This window comes from Rhinolophus sinicus, chromosome 15 (assembly GCF_057876585.1).
Source record: "Rhinolophus sinicus isolate RSI-liver-muscle chromosome 15, RSI-T2T, whole genome shotgun sequence".
Lineage (NCBI taxonomy): Eukaryota > Metazoa > Chordata > Mammalia > Chiroptera > Rhinolophidae > Rhinolophus > Rhinolophus sinicus.
In genome coordinates, this window is record NC_142515.1 from 61601266 (window position 1) to 61613309 (window position 12044).

The window sequence follows — 12044 nt, forward strand, 5'->3', positions numbered from 1 at the left end:
TGACTTGCTCAGTGCAGTAAGCATTTCTGGTGCTCTTCCCAGGTCCGGTGGCCCCTATTCACCAAGCCTGTGCACCGAGCCCCTTCTCAAGGCTGGCACCTGGGCTTCCTTACCCCTTGGACTCTGGAGTGCTTGGATGTTCATGTGCCACCAAGTAGCCTGTAGCCACTGCTTCACTGCTAGTGAAGGAAAGCTCAGCTCCTTGCCTTGAGTCTGGATCAACTCCCAAGGGTTGTTTACACTCCAGTGTTCCCAGGAGTGTCAGGCAGAGACTGAGTCTTTACCTCAAATGGCACCTCGGCTGCCTTTCCCCTTCCCTACTCTGCTTTTCCGACTCCTGGGTCTGGCTGAGCCCTTCCTACTCTGACATTTCAGTGTTCTTGAATTTGAAGCCCGAGGAATTCTGAATCCAAAGCGGCAAGAGCATCACCTGGGTGGGTCCTCAAGAGTTGGCCAAGAGTGCCCCTGCTCCTGGGACTCAGTGCCAGTGGGCAGGGGCAGGACCTCGTGGCTGGCAGGGTGGGGTGAGGACCTACACAGTGTCAGCCACAGAGCTGCCCCTTGTAAAGCTGCTGGGGCGTTCCTGTGCTCTGGAAGGGGAAACAACATACCATACACAGCCTTATTTTGCATCTTAGAGCAAAAACCAAACTGGGAACTTCTGGATAAGGATAGCAGATGGAACACACACATCTAATTTTGTTCTCTCTCCAAACTTCCATTATAGTCACAGTAAGTGGATATTTTAAAGGCATATACCCCAAAGATGGGAGAACGGCAGAGGAAAGAAATAATAACAAAAAACCTGGAACCTGGAAGCAGGTGGATGAGTGGAAACTGTCTCAGCAGCCCCAAGAAAGTCAAGTCCTAAACTAGCAATGGAACCACCATAAGACATCACAGTCATGCAGGACCCACCAAAGGTTTCTCTGAGAGCAGCACCTGGTACCTCAGGAGAGGTGACAGAGAGGAGGGAGCCCAACAAAGAGGGCTGCAGGATGCTGTTCAGACTCTTGGCTTCCTCCCTTCTCTGTACAGCTGTCTCCCCATCACGGTAGACTGGAGGGTCACCCCTGGAGTGGGTAAATCAGAGGGTCTCTGCACTGGAGCATCAGGCAAAGGTGAGCATGGGGGTACTAAACTGAAACAGGAGGCTAATGGAACACTGAGATACCTCTGTCCCCCACTAGCCCACTTCTCTACTCGGCTCCTCGCTGGGAAAACTGATATCGGGGGCCCGCAACAAGTAGCCTAGCCAGACATCCCCATGAAGAAGTGGAGGTGGGGGCTCACCCAGCCTCCAGCCCCATGGGAGAAAAACCACCAGTGCGCTTCCTGAAAACGCTGGGGTGAGCATTTGGGAAAACGCTGGGGCTGGCTGGGGGCTGGTGTCCAAGGGCCAGTTAGGGCTCCTTTGAGGTGACTTTAGAGAGCTGTCAAGTAGCTCTGTCATGTTCTTTCTAGAATGTGGGGACCCTGAAGTCTCTTGACTTCTGCTTTGGGGCTTTAACCAACACTAGGAAAAATCTCTTTCCACATCTTTCTGAACAAGATTCAGCAGCATAAGGCTTTTATTTATATATATGAAGATAAATAGCAGAGGAAATACTAAAGGGTTGAAAACTGTTGCTTCCAGGAAGTAGAACTGGGGAGTAAGAAGGATGGGACAGGGCATTATTTTTCATAATAAGTCTTTTTGTATGATGTCATTTTTAAAAGATGTGCTGGTATCAGTTAGATCACACAAATAAAAACTGCAAAACAAATCCAGGAATTCCCTTGCCCAGGCCTGTCCTCGGTGATTTGGGGGCAGGGAGAGTGCTCACGCTCAATTCCATCATGCGGTCATTCACTCCTGCCCCCCGCTGCAGACATAGTCCAGAGTCCCTGAGCAGGGAAGGAAGGTTGGGGTAGAGGGAGCTGCTGTGAAATTGTAAGCTTTCTGGTCCTTAGCCCTAGGGGAGAAGCTGTGAAGTGTTCGCTCTCAGAACTAAGATTCCCAGAAGCTTTTAGACGATCAGGGAAACGCCGAGGCTCCTGATGGACACCACAGCCTCTCAAAGTGAAAAGGCCAGAGGGACAGGCTGGCTGGAGGGTCATGCTGTGGGCAGAGTCTGGGCCTCCATTCCCTTTGTGTCAAATGGCAGGGAGGGAGGAGTCCAGACACTGAGGTCAGCCCGGCAGCTGGCTCCCACCTCTTGGTCTCTGTCTCCACTTCCATTCTCTTCGTGGGCCTGGCCTGCAGCAAAAGCTGCTCCTGTCTGCAATGAGGGCTGCCCCAAGCACACTTGCCTGCTTAGAGTCTGTGTTGGGGGCAGCTATCAGCCACATTGGGGTGTCCTGGTGTCTGGGTGGCCCAGGCCTCCCACAGACTCTCCACCCTCACACCATTGGTCAGCTCTGCTGGCTGCAAGGAATCACAGTTTATCTGAGAAAACAGAACGGCAGGCTGTGCAGCCAGGTGCCAGGGCTTACAGGTTGGGTTGCATGGTGGGGTCTCATACCTGCCAGTTCTTGTCAGACCGGCTGGCTCAGCTGGCAGGGGGCTTAGGCAAAGCTGAACAACCTGGCTTGGCACAGCCAGGAGTCTTCCAGCAGAATAGCCGTTCTTAAGACACCCCAGGCAGCTCTTGGGGGAAGCTGGGGAGGGGCTCCCACCTCCTGCTCTGAACAGCCCCTGCCTCACTTCCTACTGCACGGTTTTTAAACTTTTCTGTGCCAGTGATCCCTTTGGATTCTGGTGCAGCCTATGGAGTGTTTTCAATGCTTAAAATAAAATACACAGGATTATAAAGGAAACCAGTTACAGTGAAATAGTGCTACTGAAATATTAAATAATAAATTTGTGGTGGAGTAACATGCAGGACTCTTCATTAATGAATCGACAAGATCTGGTGGCAGGTCTGAGCAGGGCTATAATTTTGAAATAGTGATGAACAAAACCAATATTGTGCCATCATCTGCACAACTCTACTGTCATATAAAAGTAGCAGTGATTTCCTTTGGTGACAAAGTTGCAGGTAAAACTGTGGGGTTTAGTCTGAATTTATAATGAAGGGAAATGCTACATTTCAGCTAGAGGTTAGTGCAAAGAACAATATCATCTTTTTCTCACTTGAGTTCATGGATGCCCTAAATTCTACCTGCAGACCCCAGGCGAAGCACCCTGCCCTGTCTGCCTGGCTCTGTACTTCATAGCTTCTGCTCATCACAGCCCTTGCCACTGGGCTTCTCTCCTGTGCCCCTCTGCCCCTAACCAACAAATCCCTGTACCTCCCCATCACCAGCTCTTCTCCCCACTTTTCAGAGGCTCACACAGATCTGATTGGGCCTGAATCCAGACCTTGACTCCAGCAGCTGCAGGTTGGAGAAAGTAGGAGAGTTTGCTCCCAGGCCCAGGCTGCAAAGCAGCAGCAACTGCAGAGCAGACAGAGCTTGGAGCAAATGGGAGAGGAAGGGCATGACTTACCTGTGAGTCCAGGTGTGTGGGTAGACAGCACTGGCATAAAGATGCAGGTTGGATGTCTATGATTTTCTGTTAGGCAGCGTTTTACAAAACCCCCCAGGCCAAGTAAATCAGAGTCTCTGCGAGTAGGCTCCAGGCACCCTAATTTGTTAAACTCCCAGGTGATTCCAATGTGCCTCAGGGGCTTGATGTGAAGGCATGGGACAGAGTGGTGGGCAGAAAGAAAGAGGAGAGAGGCCCCAGAGGGCTCTCAGAGGTATGAGGTGTGATCAGAAATACCGTGATGCTGCTGCCAAGTGTCATCCAATGGAAAGGCAGGGATCTTCAATGTGGGAAGTGGTGCTTCGAACCTTAGTAACAGTGTGTGACAAGTTTCAGCTTGTTCGGTGCAATCAGTTGTGTGTGTGCTATGGTTGACAGAAGGTGTGTTTTAAAGTGTGCCGTAAATCATGGATCATGAACAATGCATTAACGTGAAATGGGCAAACAGTTACATCCTCCATCATGACAACGCTCTGTGTCACACATCGCTTCTGGTTTATGGCAATTTCTGTCAAATAAAAACATTACACTGTGTCTTCATCCACTTTATTCACTGGATCTGGCACCGTGAGACTTCTGGTTCTTCCCCAAAGTCAAAAATGACCATGAAAGGTAAACATTTTGAATCGATTCAGGACATCAAGGTAGCCATGACAGCACAACTAAAGACACTCACAAAGAGGACTCCCAGAACTGCTTCAGGAAATGATAAGAATGATGGCTTAATTGTGTTCAAAGCGAGGGGTAGTATTTTGAGGGGGGTTAATGCCAATGTGTCTTTTATTGTAATAATTTTTTAAAAATTTAAACGTTCACTGTATTTTTTGATCACACCATGTACATCTGTGTGCTGACTAACAGCTCAGCCAGAGCCTCAACTGTACTAAGCGAGGAAGGAAAAGACAGGAGAAAAGACTGGGGTCCCCTGAAATTTTCTGCTGAGTTTGAGAACTCAATGTGGAGGGTGCCAGCCATCACCAGTGCCTGACTTTGGCTGCCTGAAACAGCCAGCAGCTCCTGGAATGAGCTGGTCTTCCAAGAGGAGAGAATGAGCACCTTCCCTACAAATGACCAACCCCAATGTATCCTGAAGGTGGGGAAGCTGGGGGGACTCACTGTGCTTGGGTGGAGAGCTTATTTCCCCTCTCTGGGAAAGGGCTGTGACCCTTGTACCTGTCTTGTCTCCAGCTGTCCCACTGCCCTCGCGCCTAGAGGGCTTGGGGAGGGGCCCGTTCCACCACAAAGTGGACCATGAGACGACAAGAAGTGCCTTGGCTCCACAGGGAGAAAGGAAGCCTTATTGTGCATCCCAAGGCCTCAGCAACCAGGTAAAGAAGGGGGCCGACACTGCTGAAGCCTGCTGGGTTCCAGGCACTGTGCGGGGGATTCATGTGTCCTGTCAAATTAAAGCATTGCACCCAATGAGGCTGGCATTTCTATCTCCATTTTATAGATAAGGAAGGAGGCTCAGAGGACAAGACTCCACACGGTGGTACAGGCCTGAGTGATCCCAGTGTCCTTGGGGGATGGTGCAGGCATTTGTGCTGTACAAACATTGCAGCCCCAGGTGAGGACAGGATGTCCCTTCTCCTGCTTCAGCAGCCCCTGCAATCTTGGGGTCCTGACTGGGGGAGGCATGCTAGAGCCCTCTACACACTTACTCATGAATGAAGCAGGTGTTAGTTAGTACCCTCATTCTACAAGTGAGGAAACTGAGTCTCAGAGATGCATGACTCCTTGTCACTTCCCAGATCTTTACAGCAGATGGGGCAAGGATGGAAAGCCAGCCAAGGTCCTCAACCTGCTATGCTGACATGAGAGGGAATATACAATGTTTACAGCTTTGGAATTCTTCCCGCAAAGCTGACATGTTTCCAGTCACATCAAAAGACAAAATCAATTCAAACGCAGGGTTTTCATTTGGAAATCTTCCAGTGCCACTCATGCAATGCTCAGCTAAACGAGGGCTTATGGGGTGGTCACTGAGAAAAGACCCAGCCACACATTATGTCAACATCACTCTTTACTAAGAACATCTCCTTGTTTCGTGTAGATTTCCATCCTGCCTCATTTGTCTTCCCTACCTGTCCTCTCTGAGTAGTCAGAAATCACTCCCAGCTGTCATAAATCAAAGTAGGTGCTTCTTCCCTTTCCCTCTCCCTCAGATGAATGCCTCATTTTGTTGGGAACAGCTTAGGAACTTGGTTGACAAAAACTAAATCATTTTGAGGAAGAAAATTGCTTCTCCTGCTTTTCTAGCATGTTACCAAAAGGTCAAAAAAAGCACATAATTCCCGGGGTAGATGGAGCCGCTCTGTGTGCCCCAATTAGAGGGTTCTGTGTGCCAGCCAGCTAGGAAATGTCAAAGGTATAAGGAACAGATTTCACGTTTTTTTTTTACATTGAGATATAGTTGATCTATAACATTACATTAGTTTCAGGTGTACAACATAATAATTTGATATTTGTATATATTGCAAAATGATCACCACAATAAGTCTAGTTAACCGTACATCACCACACATAGTTAGAAAATTTTGTTTTTGTGAGGAGAACTTTTAAGCTCTACTGTTTTAGCAATTTTCAAATATACAATACAATATTATCAACTATAGTCACCAGGGTGTACATTACACCACAGAACTTATTTATCTTACAACTGCAAGTTTATGTCTTTTGACTACATTTACCCATTTTACACCCTATATTTTTTTAAAATCCAGCAGTGAGTTCTTGCTTTTGATGGGCTGCTGGGTTTGCCCAAGGTATGTGAAATACAGGGCTGCCCACCTGATGGTGGTTTTTACACCCACATGCCTCTCCAGGGTGTATAATCAATTTTCAAGTTAAAAGTTTGTTCTTTTGGCCTTACTCGTGTTATCCTTGGCTTTCTGCTTCCTAATTCCTCTCCCATGCCTATTAAATGGCCCTGAACACCTCAACAGAAGCCTCCAGCTAAGGGGAGGAAGAGACTGCTTTCTGGGGGGTGACTGTCGTTTGCCTCCTGCTTATGCAGCAAACTCACCCAGAGTGGCTGCTGTGACTGGTGCCAGCATGGCTCAGAGCACGGCACACTGCTATAGTTTGATGAGTGCATGGCACTTGGAAGGGTGTGAAGTTGGAGATCCCAGACTGGACTCACTGAGACAGCACACATGGGCCAGGCAGGAGCAGTATAGGGGACAACTCTGAAATGCACCGGTGCAGGACCCCGGGCCAGGAATGTGGGCTCCAGGAGATGCCAAGCCCAGGAGCCACCACAGGTGTTCCTGTGGGAACAGGAAAAAATCCCACAGTGTTGTGTAGATGCTGCCCCATGGTTCTCCCCACCGCCTGCCTCCTTTGCTAGCGTAGGCTGCACAGTAGGAGACTCAGAGGGAGCATCCTGGAGTGGGGAGTAAGGGTGGGAGAAAACACAGAAAGAGAGGTGGGCCACAAAGACCAAAGGACTCCTGGATGTCTCTGGGGACATTAGGGGGACAACTGGGCCACTTGGTTGGCTCCCATTAGCAGATACACTCTGATGGTGGGGGGCATGGATGGCACCGCTAGGACCAGGGCAAGTAAAAAGGCACAGCTCCACCTGCTGCCCTATTGCGTAAAGCAGTAGTCAAGCAAGGATTTTCTGAGTTTCTGCATTTATGTCCCCCTCTCAGACCATGGGAAGGAGGGCCCTATCCTGATAGAGTTTGCTTGGAACCCAGTAGGTTCCAGGTATGGAAGGCCCAGGTGAGCTGCTGGCCAGGTGCCTACGGGAATATGCTTGTTGAGACATTTAATATTCCCCGGGAAACAGCTCCCGGGAGTTTCCCAGGAGTCTCTGGGTAACCAGATAGCCCTGGCCAGCCCCAGGATGAGGAAACTGATCCTCAGCAGCAGACAGGATGGCAATGGCATTACAGAGCTGCCTGCTGGGCCAGGCTGGAGGGCAGCGAGACGTGCTTCCCCGGACGTGGGGTGCTATGGAAAGAAATACAGAAATGCAGGGGCCAGGGGCCTCTTGCCTTTCTGGGTTTTCTGTCAGCTTTTCTTACAAAGGCTTCCAGGACTTCTCTACTAAGGATGGGAATTCTGGGGCTCAGAAAACCTGTAAATAAGGGTGGCATTGGGGGCCTGTGGACAGTGGCCATGATGCTGGTTGATTCCGGTCCCTCAACAAGTGTGTGTTACGTGTCTGCTGAGGGCCCACTGCTGAGTTGTTTATAACTCCTACTTGATCTAACAAAGAACATCACACCCCCTCCCTCCCTGTCTCCCCCCAGCTGTGCAGACACCCAGGCCCTCTATGCCACCCCAGAGCAGCTCTTAGGCCTCCCACTTCCTGTGCCCTAGTGCTCCCCGGAGGGTGAGAGGCCTGGAAAGCTTTTCCCACCTCCATCCATGCCAGCGAGGTGTGAAGAGCAGTGCCTAGCTCTGTCAGTGCAGAGCTATGAGGAGGGCCCCAGGTGCCACAACACACACTCAACCCTTTCAGATCTCCCTGGCATGGTAGGTGGGAGTGGGGGTGGCTGGGAGGGGAATGAGTGTGATCTCCCATAGACCCCCCAGGCCAGGCTGAGCAGAAGGGTGGCTGGGGCTGGTCCATGGAATCCACAGAGGCTTGCCAGGCAGAGAGATGGCATCGATGCCCATCCAGGGCTCAGGCCATCCCTCCATGAGCAGCCCCTGTGTGAGAAAATCAAGGATCAAAACACGCCAAGTGAACTGGAAGGCCTGTCCTGCTGGCCTGTTGGGGGGAGTCCCACATTGTTTACTGGCTACAGTGTCAGGTGGGGGTGGGGTGAGGGGTGACACATGTCTACTCTATCACCCTGCCCTGCCCTGCTCTCTGGCATGCCCACATGTCTCAAGACACCCTACCTCTGGCTTTCAGGTCAGTGTTGCCATTGGGAGGTAGAAGACCAGAGAGGAGGACACTGGGAATTCACACCGTGAGCTCTGCTCACCATGGCACCTCTGCCAGCAGGCATGTCCCCACCGAGGCTCCAGCTCCCACCCATGAGCACCATCTCTCTGTGGTATCCTGCTGAACAGCACCGCCTTCTTCCTACTGTCCGTCCAGACTTGGGCATGGCAGTGCATCCGGCTGTTGCTACTCTGTGGGTTGCCTCAGTGTCCCCTCAGATCGGCTTCCACCACCTATTACCCCAAGTCCTCTGAATAGTCTAGACCAGCACCTCTCTCATTCCGTGTGTATGGATGAATCACCTGATTCAGTAGGTCTGGAGCATTTCTAACAAGCTCCAGGTGACACTGATGTGCCTGGTCCTCGGACCACATTTTGAGAAGCAAAGACCAGGGAGATTTTTATTTTTCTGATACAATGTGCCGAGCACTCTGCTGGGCGGTGAGTCACAAAGGCGAAACAAGTAGACCTGTTTACGGACCACAGCGGGAGACAGACATAGTCAGCTGGCAGTCACTATAAATGACACTATTGCGAGTGCTCCAAAGGATGGGCAGAAGCCTGTGAACAGTGGGTCCTCAGGATGGCTTCCTTGACTCCTTGTTGAGGTGGTGTTAGAGCCGAGAACAAGAGAAGGGGCATGGGCAGTTTTCAGCAGCAGCGTGTGAGCAGAGGCTGGTGACAGAGAGACTGTGTATTCTGTGGTCTGAGAGCAGGCCAGCCCAGCTAGAGCCCAGGCATGAAGCTGTGGAAGCTCAAGTCCCCCAGGCACCGAGCTGGTTCCTCCTCCTCCAGCAAGAGGAGATGCACCTGAACTTGACTCCCCAACTCCGTGTGCTCAGGCCTCCCTTTGCCCCAGGGCCTGAGTCCAGCTTCCAGTAAGGTCTCCAGGTGCTGGCAGCTGGTTCTCAGACACCTCTCTGCTCAACTGGCAGCTACACCCAGACTGCCTGGCGCCGGAGTTTGGCTGCTCTTTTCCCAAAGCAAGGCTGTTCTGGTCACACATTACAAAGGGGCAGTAGCAGTCCCTGCCCTGGCACAGCCTCCTGGTGTGATGGCAGCCTGGCGCACGTACGCAGACACTGAGGGGGACAGCATGTCTCCGCATGCTGACCTTTGCTGTTTTAGTTTCCCCAATAAAACCCACTTCTTAACCCCATGCGCCAGTGACATTGTAGTGTTTCGTCCACCCCCTCACACATTAGGGCTTTTCTATCTTTTAAGAGCAGTAGAAGCCATTGAAGCATTAAGCAAGGGGTTGTCTGACAGAATTTGTGTTTCCAAACACCATTAGGGCTGCAGCATAAAGAATGGGCTGTAAGGAGAGGGGCAAGAGAAAGGGGGAGAACATGGAGGGAGGAGCTGTGTGAGGGTAGGCAGCCCTGTTAGCAGCTCAGGGGGCCCTGGGACCATGGGTGCACCAGGAGCCAGTGGCTGGCTCTGAGTGCTGAGGTCGTGGTGCTGGGAGAGACAGAGCTGCTAGGCCTGTCTCGGAGGGAGCAGCCATTAGCCGAGGAAGCGGGGAAGGATTTGTAGACCCATTCCCTGTTTTTCTTGGCACTGCAATTCCTGGGTGGAATGGGGCACATGGGACTATTGGTGGGGCAGCCAGGAGGGCCATCAGGAGGCTGGACCCCACTCTGGGCCACACTTGGGGAGAGACCTGAGAGGAAGAGTGGGGAATAGAAGTGGGGCTTATGGGTAGGGACACAGCTGGGCACCTGGGAAGACAGGAGCTGCCTAGTTTAAGGAGAGGAATGGAAGGCTGGGGCTCCCCATCTCACACCTGTGGCTTACAGCATAGACAGCTTGGGGAGAGGTGGCCCGAGGGAATAGCTCACCATTCTGTCCTTACAGGCTGAGCAGCACTGTAGGGACCAAGCCCCAGAGAGTAGTTTACAGGCTCTCGGCCTCACGTGGAAAGGTGCTGGCTTGGCTGTGGCTGATTGGCCGTCGGCTGTGGCCGGTTAGCCGATTGGCCGCCGGTATAACTGCTGCGGCTACAGAGGAGAGCCAAGTACTGCCGAGGATTGCTGAGGAGCCGAGCAGAGCCGAGGAGAGCGGAAGAGGAAAGCCGAGGAGAGCGGAAGAGTGGAGAGGAACAGAGTCGAGAGAGTGGAGGAGGAGTCGTCCGTCGGTCGGCGGAAAGGCGGATGGCACATCGTGCGTCCGGTGGGCCCAGCCTCCAGTGAGACCATAGTGGTGTGACTCCCTGTCGTGCGGGGAGGCCTGCGGGGTCTCTGCTCCCGCTCCCCACATAAGAACGCAGGATATGGTGAGGCCAAAAAGGAACACCCACGGAGCCATAGGTAGGGGAGTCATACCACTATACTCTCACTGGAGGCTGGATCCACACTGTCCGCAAACCGCCATCCACGCTTGCCAGCCCAGCCGCCATCTTCTTGCTAGCCCCCATTTTCTGCTAGCGTAGCCACAGCAGTTATATTAGTGGCCAATGGCTCACTGGTTACAGCTGACGGCCAACTAGCCACAGCTGATGGCCGTGCAATCACAGTTTGTGGTGCGGGAGACCCTGCTCGCTGCGCCATTTGTCGTGCGCGGAGGCCTTCTCGCCACGCCATCTTTCAGGCGGGGCGGCCTGCGGGGTCTCTGCTCCCACTCCCCACACAAGAACGCAGGATATGGTGAGGCCGAAAAGGAACACCCACGGAGCCATAGGTAGGGGAGTCATACCACTATGGTCTCACTGGAGGCTGGGCCCACCAGACGCGTGACCTGCCGCCCGCCTTTCCGCCAACCGACCGACCGACCGACCGACCGACGACGCTCCTCCACTCTCTCGACTCTCCTCTTCCGCTCTCCTGGGCTCTGCTCAGTTCCTCGGCAATCCTCGGCAATCCTTCGTAGCCGCAGCAGTTATACCAGCGGCCAATCGGCTAACCGGCCACAGCCGACGGCCAATCAGCACCCGAGCCAGCACCCTTCCACGTGAGGCCGAGAGCCTGGAAACTACTTTCTGGGGCTCTGCCCCCACACTCCCCTATCTATGGCTCCGTGGGTGTTCCTTTTTGGCCTCACCATATCCTGCGTTCTTGTGTGGGGAGCGGGAGCAGAGACCCCGCAGGCCGCCCCGCCTGAAAAATGGCGCAGCGAGCAGGGTCTCCCGCACGACAAGCACACAGCCCTCCTGGCTCAGCCTGGACAGCAGACTCCGGGCAGGTGTGGGGTGCAGAGGTGAGGAGCGTGAGAGCCTTGGTGGGCCCCCCTAGAGGACATGGTGGGAACTCAGGCCCGAGGAAAGTCAGCATCACCCCTGAGGGCAGCTGTGTGTCAGCCATAAAGAAAGGACACCTAAACAGAGATGGGCCTCAGGAGGCCCCGGGCATGGTGTGTTCAGCTCCCTGGACCTCTGGGCATTGCTTTGAGGCCTTGGCGCCCTGGGCATGTGGTCCCTCCTTGACCGTTCACCTGACCATCATTTCCATCGGGGGCTGGCTACCTCACCTGTGTTCTCTCCTAATTATCATGTTGGAAAGTGGAATGGGAGGAATTTTGTGTTAGCTCAGAATTGCTCCCAGCTGAGAATAATAGGTAAATGCCCATATTCGAAAGCCAGCAGTTAGCAAGTCCATGCTGGGCTTTGAGAGAAAGCGAAGCCAGTCCCTCAGC